The 11971-nt window shown below is 37.2% G+C and overlaps 1 long non-coding RNA gene across 1 annotated transcript; it reads left to right on the forward strand.

Moving 5' to 3' along the window:
- Window positions 1-247: 247 nt before the first annotated feature.
- Window positions 248-1328, forward strand: LOC121968191. Its single transcript, XR_006107988.1, has 3 exons — window positions 248-481; window positions 568-629; window positions 707-1328. It is a non-coding gene; the product is annotated as an uncharacterized LOC121968191 (long non-coding RNA).
- The last annotated feature ends 10643 nt before the right edge of the window (window positions 1329-11971 follow it).

Genomic DNA, 11971 nt, shown 5'->3' on the forward strand with positions numbered 1-11971 from the left:
ACCTACCTGTTTCCACAGAAATTAAAAAAATAAATAGAGCATGTATGATATCAGATGGCATTTACAAGCTAGACATTCTATTAAAGTAAACATACTACATATGTTTTGAATTAAAGTTCTTATTTCTTTATCTGAAATTGGGGTTTTTGTCAATCTTCTTTTGAATTGATCATTTACTTTATAAATGCAAAAGAAAATCCAGCAGTATGCCATGCAATAACACCTTACCATGCTTCGTATTGAACCTCGAGTAGCCTACAAATCCATGCCTAACCCTAGCCCTAACATTCATGCCAAACACCTCCATCTAAGTCATTGCTGAAAAGCCAGAGAAGACTCTTCTCTGCTCTTTTGTTGCTGCCTTATCTCCTCATTCTTTTTAATACCACAAGCCTAGCTACCTTCCTATGTGAGTAGTTGTGTCCCTTTGCATCTCCCCTCACTTTTGTGACATCAATTACGCTTTCTCAAGCAGCCTGAGGTGTGTAGCTACTGCCTCCCACTTGCCTCTCAATCTCTTTCTTTCTCTCTCTCCCTGTCTCTGATTTTTAGCTTTAATTTCTTCAGGATTTCTGAGTTGAAGCATGGAAGGAACTGCAGCTTCCAATCTGTTCTTTAGCTATTTATCAGTAAGAGCTTAACTGAAGAGAAGAAAGCGAGCTAATTTTTGCCCTTCTTATCGTTAACACTTGTGTTCTTTCTGCAGAGACCATCTTCCACTCCTGTAAAGGTGCATGCAGTGCCCATACCTTTGTTTGCTATCACCAACATGGCAAGAAGCTGGAGCTCAGGCCAAAGGATACTTGTCTTTCATCCTAATGCCCTCCTCTTCTCTTTGCCTTTGTTTGTTCTAGCAAGTGCTTCTTGCTAGTTTCGTGTTGGCGTTATCTCAGCTGAGCTTCTCACATCCTTCTTCAATTTTTTTTTTTTTTTGATTTAATTGTTCTTGACCTTGTAAGACCTTTTCTTGACCTTGTAAGGCCCAATTCTTCATTTATTTCACTTGCCTCACTCTTCGCCATGAGTGAGTCAATGCGAACTTTATTCCTCCCTTCTCGCCCTTCTCCTGCCCACCTCTCCGCTCCATCCCTCCTGAGCTGCGCTTGCATGCGCATTCAATTAGTTCTCCATGAGAATAAAGTTGATCTCCAACTCTAGTAACTTACTAATTAAGTGAGCATGTTGTTAAATGTTTGTTATGTGTGCTATTGTAATCTTGCAGGTATCGGTTTGTTTTGTTTGACTTGTTACGTATGTCTGAGTGTGCAGAGTATTATTCTTCTTGTGCCCGTGGAGATGTATAAAAGCTTATGAATCTTTTTCAGTCCTTTTGTTTGCATTCTAGTGTGCTTCAAATAATCATTTTCCATGATCATGAAAATTACATTTGGTAAAACTCTTTTGGCCGCACTCTCATAACAAAAAATCAAAAAAAAAAAAAAAAAGTAAATAGAAACAATTGGGTTAGAGATGAAACTACAGCTAGAATTTTCAGTAAGACAGGATTACAAATGAGAGATGATGGTGGAGATAAAAGACCGCAGAGGTGATTGGAAATGTGGACAGCTTCCTACACTTTAGGCCTCATCTTGTTTGTGCTAACCACTAACACTTGTCTACCACACCACCTGCTCAACACAGATTTGCAATCATAATGCCTTTGAATTGCATTTATGAGGTGCCCACCTCCTCCTTGTCCTGCCTGAAGACACATATCTGCTTTGTGGGGGGTTAAATAGTTGTTTCATGTGTTAGGATCATTTAGCTATCAATGCTTGCTTTCGCCACTTGAGACTCTTAAATGATATCATCAATGCCCAGCTTTCATGACCATTTTGAGGAATGATAGAGATGGCAAAATGCCACCATGATCAAGTGATTGTAGTAATTCAGAAAAAAAGAAGGATGTCACAAAATAGTATGATAATCATCTGTTTCTATAGATATGACCTTGCACTGCACTTATAGAATGCGAGGGTTAGACATACTAACAGGGAAGATGAATAAATTACTCTCCAAAAGTGACAGAGGAGGATGCAAACATACAGGTTGGGTTCAATTGTCAGATATCAATCACAGTGCATAATATGGGTGCTTTACTTTCACAGTGGCCTATCATGTCTTCAACTTCCACCAGACCATTTCCTATCGTAGTGTGCACCCAACAGGAACTCCACAGGATCCACCAAAGTTCTCTTGCAACAAAGTCACACAACCAAACGAAAAGTCTCCACCTAATCTAGAACAAAATGATTGAAAATTGTTTAAGAATAAAATATACTTTTATTCTCCACGTCTTGATCTATCGAGCAAAAAAAGACGGAGGCTGGCTGTGTGTTGCTTTCGAACAGTTTCTTTAAAATAGATTCTTACGAGAAAGAGATCTTGAAATTTCTAATGTAAAACTAAACTCATAGAGTCTCGAAGAAATTACTTTACATCTTTGAGCTCACATTTTGAAGGAACCTACTTCAGAGGCTTTATTAGGGACGATGCATAACACAATTCACTTAATTACTTTGAAGGGTTTCACTGAAGAAGAAGTATGAGCACCAGTTGATATTTATGGTATGTTTAATATTTTATTTACTCTGCGATTGTTATTTATTGCAGATTGAATCTCTTGATTTTAAGGAAACTATAAGTATAAGCTACAACACCAATAATATGTCTTTTAGTTTTAGATTGTGATCAACTTCTTAGTTCTTTGATGCAGTAGTGTGCTTGTGGCATAGCACAAGTGTCTTCTATCTAGAAATAAACCAATCTAACTTAAACTTTTCTACCATAACTACTCTTCACCAACCTAATGCACTTCCTTATAGTTTTATCCTCTGTTAACTAAAATAAGTTCTTACCAATCAAAACTTATAAAATAAAGTCACTATTTGACATCAGCTTTTACCCGAACCTCCAAAAATTATTATATCTAGTTTCTTGAGAGAAGTATGAAAATAACTACTTACATTTTCTCTCTTGAGATATAGTAAATAGCTCTATCCTTTAACTTCAATTGTAACTTAGGTCTCCATTAAGTAAGATATAGTAAATAACTCTATTCTTTAACTTCAATTGTAACTTGGGTCTCCGGTAAGTCACTTGTGTCCTATTCATTTGATAATATGAAAACTTAATATAATTCTAACTACATATAAAAATAACATAGAATTTAGGAATTGTTGGTACTTTTCAGCTCAATCTTCCAAAGAAAAGAAGATTTTATGAACCTCTCTAAACCTCCCATGACTCTCCAAGATGCACTTCATCAATACCCAAAAATAATTAGGCTATCCAAGAAAACACACTCAGATCTTTGAACTAGAGTTGTATATATGAAAGACTTAGAGCACTCAAGTACAGGTTTAAACTGTTGACCTTGGAGGCACATTGTCCGCTGCAGTACATGTTGGTGGGGAAACTTGCACTTTAATTCGAGATTTAGGCATCAACATTTTGTACTTTCATTGCTGCTAGAACTACAAACTTAGTATGAACTGACGAAGAGATATATTTGAGAGGGTATCTGATATGGATTATAGCGAGCGGATCCTAAAGATGGCATGGTGGTCAAAGTCAAGGTAAAGTGGGGGTCAAAATTGGTATGGTGGAGCGCTTTCCATATGACTCTGTCGATCACCCCGCGTTAAAACTCTAAGGTCCTACCCAAGTGGTTACAAAATAGGATGCTCGAATAAAGTCGATTGGGCATAAAGCCGGTCGGATATAAGAAATCTAGTATTTTACTCTGAAAGCCAGGAAATAATGGGCCCGATTAGTCAAGCAGCCGACCGAGTGCAAGGGAGTCTGGCCAAGTGAAAATCTGACTGAACTCTAAGCGCTTAAGCTTTCTGAAGACCCCTTAGTATAAGACTGGCCGGACAAAGGCCAGCCGAACATAAGGCTCTACGTATACTTTTAGAATTTGAGGGATGTCCTAAGGCAATCGCCTTACAGTTTTTTCTATTTATTTGATAAGTATAGATTCACTATTTGAGTGCATATTATATGTTTGATTGTCTTAAATTCATTTACTGAATGTTCGTAATATAATTTATAGCATGAGCGAATTTGTGATTGGATCGCAACTAGTGATTATCTATACATGTGTAATTATGAATATATTGAAATTTCCCTAGTCTTCGAATTGATGCATTCGGACATCATCAATTTTATAAGACTAGCATGGGTTATACTCCTTGGTTCGTCCAAGCGGCTATTTTCTCACTGGCTGGAGACATTGGGATGTCGAGAGTTAAATGTGGACACTGGTTATAGTAACTAGTTCATTGAAGTGACTCGCTGTAAGACTTCATATGGTTCTCTACACACACACACATATAATATATATATATATATATATATATATATATATATATATATGTTTGTGAAGTTCTTACTACAGCACAAGTGCAAGTTTCCTTTGACTTGAGATATACAAGTCATCTTGGTCATGGAGATTTATACTTTGACATCTTAAGCAAGAATCTCATCGAGGTGTGGACCCGGGATGATTGGGTATAAGTTGAAGTATTCGAAGGTGTTTGGATAGCCCATAGAGAATTCGCCGCTCTTTGCGAGAAGACGTATACCCTATGGTCACTTGTTAGGATTATTACTCAAAGTCTTTGACCAAAGCATCATATGTTAAGAGTGTGAGACTCTTGTACACATGTACAAGTAATTTGAATCCGTAGAACGAGGAAGTATTACTTAGGCTAGGTGTGACGTAGTCAGCCTAGTGGGGGCAAGACGTATAGACCATGCCCTGAACCAAGTGGGTATAAAACGAGTGAAAGGAATGAGGTATGACTCCCTGTAGTTGTTAAAGGGTTTAGAATTAATTCTATGATCAACTATAATTTTTTGACTAATTGAGGATCATGATATACTACTAGGCGTCAATCATGATCGTTCTATAATTAAGTAGTTAATTATGGACGACCAAGATAAACCGGGAACCTATTGGGTCACACGCACTAACGAGTCTCTAAAAGACGTAAAATAAGTTAAAGAATAGGATTCTTAGATCAAGAGATAAATATTTAGTTGGACCATATATAAGAAAAATATGAAAATATTTGTCGCAATGGAAGCACGGATGGGTCACATCTCTTATGGAAGAGTTGGACGATATTGAGTTTAATCATCAATTAGTCATGAACCAATTTAATTTAGTTGTGAACCAAACTAAGAGGTTAATGGACTAATTTTTGGTTAAGGGATAATGGGTTGGATTTGGGATTTCTAATCCAACTCATTAATGAGGGCTATATATTGATATGGTTGAAACTTGAGAGAAGATTATATGCATGAGATCATTAATTGGCTTGTAAGATTTTTGGAAAACCCTAAGCTAATTTCTCTTCTCCTCTCCCTCCCCCCTATCTCTTTGCCGCCGCCAACAAGGGGAACCCCTTCCCCTTGTTGCCATGACCACCACAAGGAAGAAATCTCTTCCTTGTGTACTTCTCTTCCTCTTCCTCTTAATCCCTCTTCTTTGCTCGTGGCTAGTAATTTTCGAATGAGAGACTTGTACTCAAGGAGTTGTTTTGAGGAGATCAGTGTGGATACGAATAGAGGCGAGGTTCAACAGCGTCGCTGAAGTCATTCGTAAGGTACACCTAACGAAGTTTCTAGAATTTTTGGATTTATTAAAATATTCTATTTTTAGAAAGTTTCCTAAATTGTGAGGAAATATCAAATTTGGAAAGATTTAAAAAATAATAAAAAAAATACAAATTTTAATTATTCTGTAATAAATTTAGAAATATTAATTATTTATTTCTTAAATAGTTAATAAATTAATTTATAAATTTATTTCTAAAATAATTAAATATTCTTGATTGATAGAAAGATTCTAAATGAGATATGTTAATTAAATTTGAAAATTAGTTTCCTAATTTGATTAGATAAATCTTGATTTATTAAAATCATATTTATAACATATTTTTATTTCCAAAATAGAATTATAACATATGTAAATTTATGCCATGAATATACCATATTGTATGTCATGTAGATGCATTAATTATGACATGATTAGTTTTTGCCATGCGTGTGATGTGATTAGATCTTACCATATGTATGATGTGTCATGCTATGTCATTCATGTGATGTGTTATGTCATCATTTATGTCATGCGTGTGGCGTGTCATGTCATCATTTATGTCATGCGTGTAATGTCATGTAGATAGAATTTTGCATGATGTAAATGAGACCTAAATCCTTTACTCAATATTAAAACATACACCTTCCGTTAATATGGTAAAAACCAGAGTTTAAATTCTTGTTTGAGTTGTTGGCCAAAGTCAAGCTCAACTTGAAATTAAACATGTTCAAACCTTAGAGACGCAATCTCATGATTAACGGGTTGATTTTAAACTTACAGCGTTGATTTGTTGTGTCAAAGCCATGATCAATGTGGATAAAGGTAAAGTTGGGTGATATGCATTTGATGTATACTTGTTAATGTGTTAACAACCTGATGTTTATGTGAAGATCAATTAGTTGCTAGCATAATGTGATAGTTGCATATAAGTGATATGCAATCGGTAAATATGTTATCTACCACTATAGCTAAGAATGACTTGTTAGCCAAAGTCAAGGTTATTCTTATCTATGGTGGATATTAACTCACTTGGAGAAAACCTACCATCTCCCGAATTCAAAATAAGGCTATTTGAATTTGATAAATAAGCGAGCTTTTATGTAAATTTTTTACATAAATAAAATTATGTCTCTTATACATTCTCATTTTTGTATTTCTAGGTTAATCATTTAATTATGACTTCTATTCATCTGCGTTCAATTTTGGACTCAAACAAATTGATTGAACCGAACTTCTTGGACTGGTTTTGAAATTTGAGAATTGTTTTCAAAACTGATAAGCTAGCTTATGTCCTTGATCAGCCTCTTCCTACCAATCTTGATGTCATGCAACTGCGGACCAACTGTTGGCCCTTCAGAAATATAAGGATGATTCTATACTTGCTAGTTGCATCATGCTAGCTGCTATGACTCCTAAATTACAGAAACAACATGAGCATTTGGATGTTTATGATATTGTCTATCATTTTCGTTAGCTATTTGATGAGCAAGCTAGATCCGAAAGGTTCGAGGTCTCCAAGCTTTTCTTTTACTAAAAAATGTAGGAGGGTTCATCTACAGTACAATACGTATTAAAGATGAACAGCTACATAGAGCGTTTAGCATCACTCAATTTTACGATGGATCATAAGTTAAGTATTGACTTAATTCTACATAGTTTACTAAAAAGCATTCACAATTTGTGATGAACTATCAAATGAACAATTTGGAATCGACCATCCCCGAGATAATAAATATGCTCAAGACTGTGGAGCCTTCTGTTAAGGGTGAACAGAAAACTGTGATGTTAGTAGACTCCTCCAAGAAAGGTTCTAAGAGGAAGCCAAAACATCAGGCTAAAGGGAAGAGCAAAAAGTCTAAGACAGTAAAACGGGTACAAAAGGGTGGACACTAGCGAAGAAACTGCAAGATCTATCTTGAGTCCGTGAAAAAGAATAAGGCGTCCGATGCCCCATCCTCTTGAGGTATTTTCATTATTGATTATCATGCTATTTCCTCATACACTTGAATATTGGATATTGGTGTGACTCGCATATATGTAATGATATACAGGGGCTAAGGAATAGTAGAAAACTCGTCAAGGGAGAAACAAGTCTGCAAGTTGGGAATGGAGCAAAGGTTGCTGCAGTCGCCATCGGAACATACTTGTTAAAGCTTCCTAGTGGACTTATCTTAGAACTAGATAATTGTTATTTTGTTCCAGCATTAATAAAGAACATTGTTTCTATTTCTTGCTTAAATAGAAAAGGTTTCCATTTAACTTTTAGTAACAATTATTGTTATATAACCTTAAATGACATTTTTTATGGCATTGGAACTTTACGCAATGTCATCTACACGTTAGATATATCTAGTGACATACTCAATATCGAAAAGAGTAATAAACACACCCGAATAGATAATCAATTAACTTCTTACTCGTGGCATTGTCGCCTTGGCCATATAAGCAAGAAATGCATGTCCGAATTGTAAAAGATTGTAGTTCTCGAATCATTTAAATTAGATACATGTGATCCAAGTTTAAAAGGTAAGATAACAAAGTTACCTATTATTGGACCCCGTGGGTGTTTTGATGTGATTAACCAAGTTAGGTTAGGTCCTGCTTGTTATTTGATCCCTGTGTCTAAGTGTGTAGGAACTTAGGAACGCATGAAGTCGAGCGGAAGACGCAGTTAGTGAGAAGGACGATACGGGAAGAGAGCCGACGGGCTCGGTGCGTCCGAAGGACGAAAGAGCTGTGGAAGAGTACACCGGTGGACGAGAAGAACGTGTGCAGCATTGAAGGAAGAGAAGCTGGGTCGGAAGCCTACTCGAGGAGAAGGCCGGAAATTGGGTTCGGGTGAGCCCTATTTCGGTTAGCCGAAATCACCCAAGCGATCAGAGCTTCAGAAGAAGAGGAAAAAGAGAAGCTGGAAACTATTTATACCATGCAGTCCGAGGCGCCTCCATCACCTTGAAGGCGCCTCAGACCAGTCTGAGGTGCCTCCAAGGCTGTTTGAGGCACCTCAGACCCAGCCAAAGTTGTCGTTTGGATTCGGATAAAGTTTTATCCGATCAAACTATTGGAGGCGCCTTGAACCCCTGTTGGAGGTGCCTTGGACCATCGAGATAGACTTTCCAGGAGCTATATAAAGGCCCCTGGAGCTAGGAAATGAAATGAATCAAGCATTCAACTCTGTATTAAGTTCCTAGCGACCTCTCAGCATTCTAAGTGTGCAAAGAAGGCTTCTCCGCCTACAGTAAAGGAGATATTCTAGTAGAGTTGTTCGACCGCCTTGGATTAACAACCGTCTTGGTTGTAACCAAGTCAAAATTCTGTCTCCTCTTTTATTTCTACTTTTTATTTTATTAGTGTTGTATTTTTGAGTTGAAAAACTTGAGGAGGGTATACTTTATTTTTCAAGCAATTCACTCCTCTCTTGTTGGCCCCGCTGCACCAACAAGTGGTATCAGAGCCCGACCGCTTCAGTTGGGACCGCCTCAGAAGGACTAACCGCCAACTGAAGCACAAAAATCAAGATGATGACCGGAGCGAACATTCATCCCCCGAAGTTTGACAGAGACTTCGCTACATGGAAGCGAAAAATGGAGGTATTTTTCAAAACTGAATTCGATATCCTTTTAATAATGAAATATGGATATACAGCATCAAAAGACAAAGAAGAATACAACTGGACAAAGAAAGAGCAGGCCGATTTCGTGGCCAACGGAAAGGCGTAATTTCACCTGCTCAGTGTTCTGCCACCCCAGGAGGTAAGTCGGATCGGAAGCTACGACTCCGCTAAAGACCTCTCGGATAAATTCTTGGAGCTCCACGAAGGCACCTCAGAAGCGAAGTTAGCAAGACGGGACATCCTCCAGACTCAGCTAACGAATCTCTGGATAAACACCGACGAGAAGGTAGTGCAACTCCAAGCGAGAATCAAGGAGCTGATAACGCAACTGACAAATCTCGGCAAATCGGTAACGAACCGAGACTCCATCCGGTATGCGCTCAACGCCTTCCCTAGAACTCCAGAGTGAGCGTCCTTGGTAGATGCTTACTACATCTCTAAGGACTTTGAGGTAAGTAGTTTAGAAAATTTATTCTCTACATTTGAACTTCATGAGTCTCGAATCGCAGAGCCTAAACAAACAGAGAAGACGAACCTCAATGTTGCCCTACAAGCCGAAAAGGACAATCCCGATTCTGAAGCATCAATCGACGAAACTGAAGTGGCTCTTTTAGTAATAAAATTAAATAAATTTATTAAAACTAACAAATTTAGATCGCAGTCAAAAAAGCATCAACGAAGTAAAAGGACAGTTCGATGCTACAACTGCAATGAGGAAGGGGACATCAAGGATGACTGCCTCAAATTAAAGAAAAAGGACAAGTCTCAGAGACCAACATCCACTAATGGCAAGAATCTAAAGGCCACTTGGGATGATTCTTCATCCTCCGAATCAGAAGTCGAAGCCTTCTCGGGAGTAGCACTGATGGTTAACCATCTTTTCAAAGAAACCAACTCGGAGATGAGCATAGATGAAGGGGGAGGATCATCAGAGGAAGAAGAAAGCTGCGACAAAGGGGGAGCATCACCAAGTGAGGTAAGTAAGGTACGTGATCTCACCCTCTACTCAGTCTTTTGAATTTATCAAAGTACTTACAAAAGATCTAGCGAAATTAGAAAAAGAAAATGTTGAATTGAAATTAAAGTTAGCAAAAGCATGTCCACTAGAAATGTATGATATTTAAAATTAGAAAATGAGAAATTAAAAATTGAAATTGAAAATTTTAAAAATAATCAAGCATGCTTAATTAAATTTCCAAAATCAAAACTTAGAGTTTATGGAAAATTAAATTGGTATATTAAAAAGTATTAGGGACAACTTAGAAAAGTTTCTAGAAACTATGTCTAAGTTCTTAATTAATTCAGTAGGAAGGAACCTTTACTGGGTTCCAAAATCATTTCTAGACTAAATATTTTTTTAAGTTAGAGCTTACAGCGAGAAAATTAAACAATGAGTTTCTTTATAAGGCTTTGTCTAAGGAAGTGGTTGTTGCTCCAATAACTAAGAAGGTCTAGTGTCTCGCCAAGACCTGGAAGTCAAAATATTGAAATAAAATGTTTAATTAACTTTCTGGAAAAGCATTAAAATTGGAATTAAATAATGCTTTAGAAAGTTTTCCTTTAACATTTTTTTTAAATTTAACAAAAATATTTTTAAACTTAGAAAAATATTTCTTGCATAAAATTTTTACTTAGGAAAATTCTCAAATAATATTTTGTTGCCTAAGTTAAAATTTCTTTTGAAATTAGAACTAAATTAGAAATTTTTTCTCTTACCTAAGTTTTAACTTAAAAAATTCATAAATTATTTTTAACTTAGAAATTCTTTCAAAACTCTTAGAAATTTGTTTTAAAAGACTTAGAATTTAATTTAAACATGTTTTCTACCCCGTTTTTATTGTGATCAAAGGGGGAGAGATAAGCACAAGTTAAGGGGGAGTTAGAAATATTTTCACATTCCGTTTGAATTTTTGTAAAATGATATTCTTTTCAAAAATTAGTGTCAGATAGACCTAAATTTGATGTTATAATTTATTTTAATTGCAAATTTATGCTTAAATCGGTAGTTTAATAATTTTTTTAAAATTATTACTTGTGTGTTTTACCCTAACTTGAACTTGGGTTGATGCATATCAAAAATGGGGAGATTGTTGGACCCCGTGGGTGTTTTGATGTGATTAACCAAGTTAGGTTAGGTCCTGCTTGTTATTTGTATTGGATCGAAAGCGCTAGAGGGGAGGTGAATAGCGCTCGTGGCTTTCACAGTCAATTTTGTAAAATAAAGCAGCGAAAATAGTAAAATGCACAAACACACAGAAGACACGAGAGGTTACTTCGTTCGGAGCCTATCTCGACTCCTACTCGAAGACCCGCGGTCGTTGACCGCTTTCGGTGGGCAGCAACTATAGTATCGCAAGAAGAATTACAGCTTTGAAGTATAATTGAAGTGAAAGAAAAAATAAGACTAATTATACCGACGACAAGAACAGTATTTCGGAGCTTCGGGTCGTCGGGATCTTGTAGTAGCACTTCCGGGCGTCTTTTGGAGCAGCACGTTGAAGAAAGAAGGCTTGGAAATCGTTGTACTGAGCTGCTGTTCGAAGTCCCCTTATAAACAGTGCTGAAGGCGCCTCCAAGCCTGTCCGAGGCGTCTCCAGGCCGCTGAGTCGCACGGGTGGATCATCGCAAACATGGTCGCACCTCATCCCTCTGAAGGCACCTCCAAGTTGGTCCAAGGCGCCTCCAACGCCTGGTCCAAGGCGCCTCCAGCTTCCTCCGAGGCGCCTCCAGCTCCTCTGGACAGCTGGCTT

Source organism: Zingiber officinale, chromosome 3B (genome assembly GCF_018446385.1).
Source record: "Zingiber officinale cultivar Zhangliang chromosome 3B, Zo_v1.1, whole genome shotgun sequence".
Classification (NCBI taxonomy): domain Eukaryota; kingdom Viridiplantae; phylum Streptophyta; class Magnoliopsida; order Zingiberales; family Zingiberaceae; genus Zingiber; species Zingiber officinale.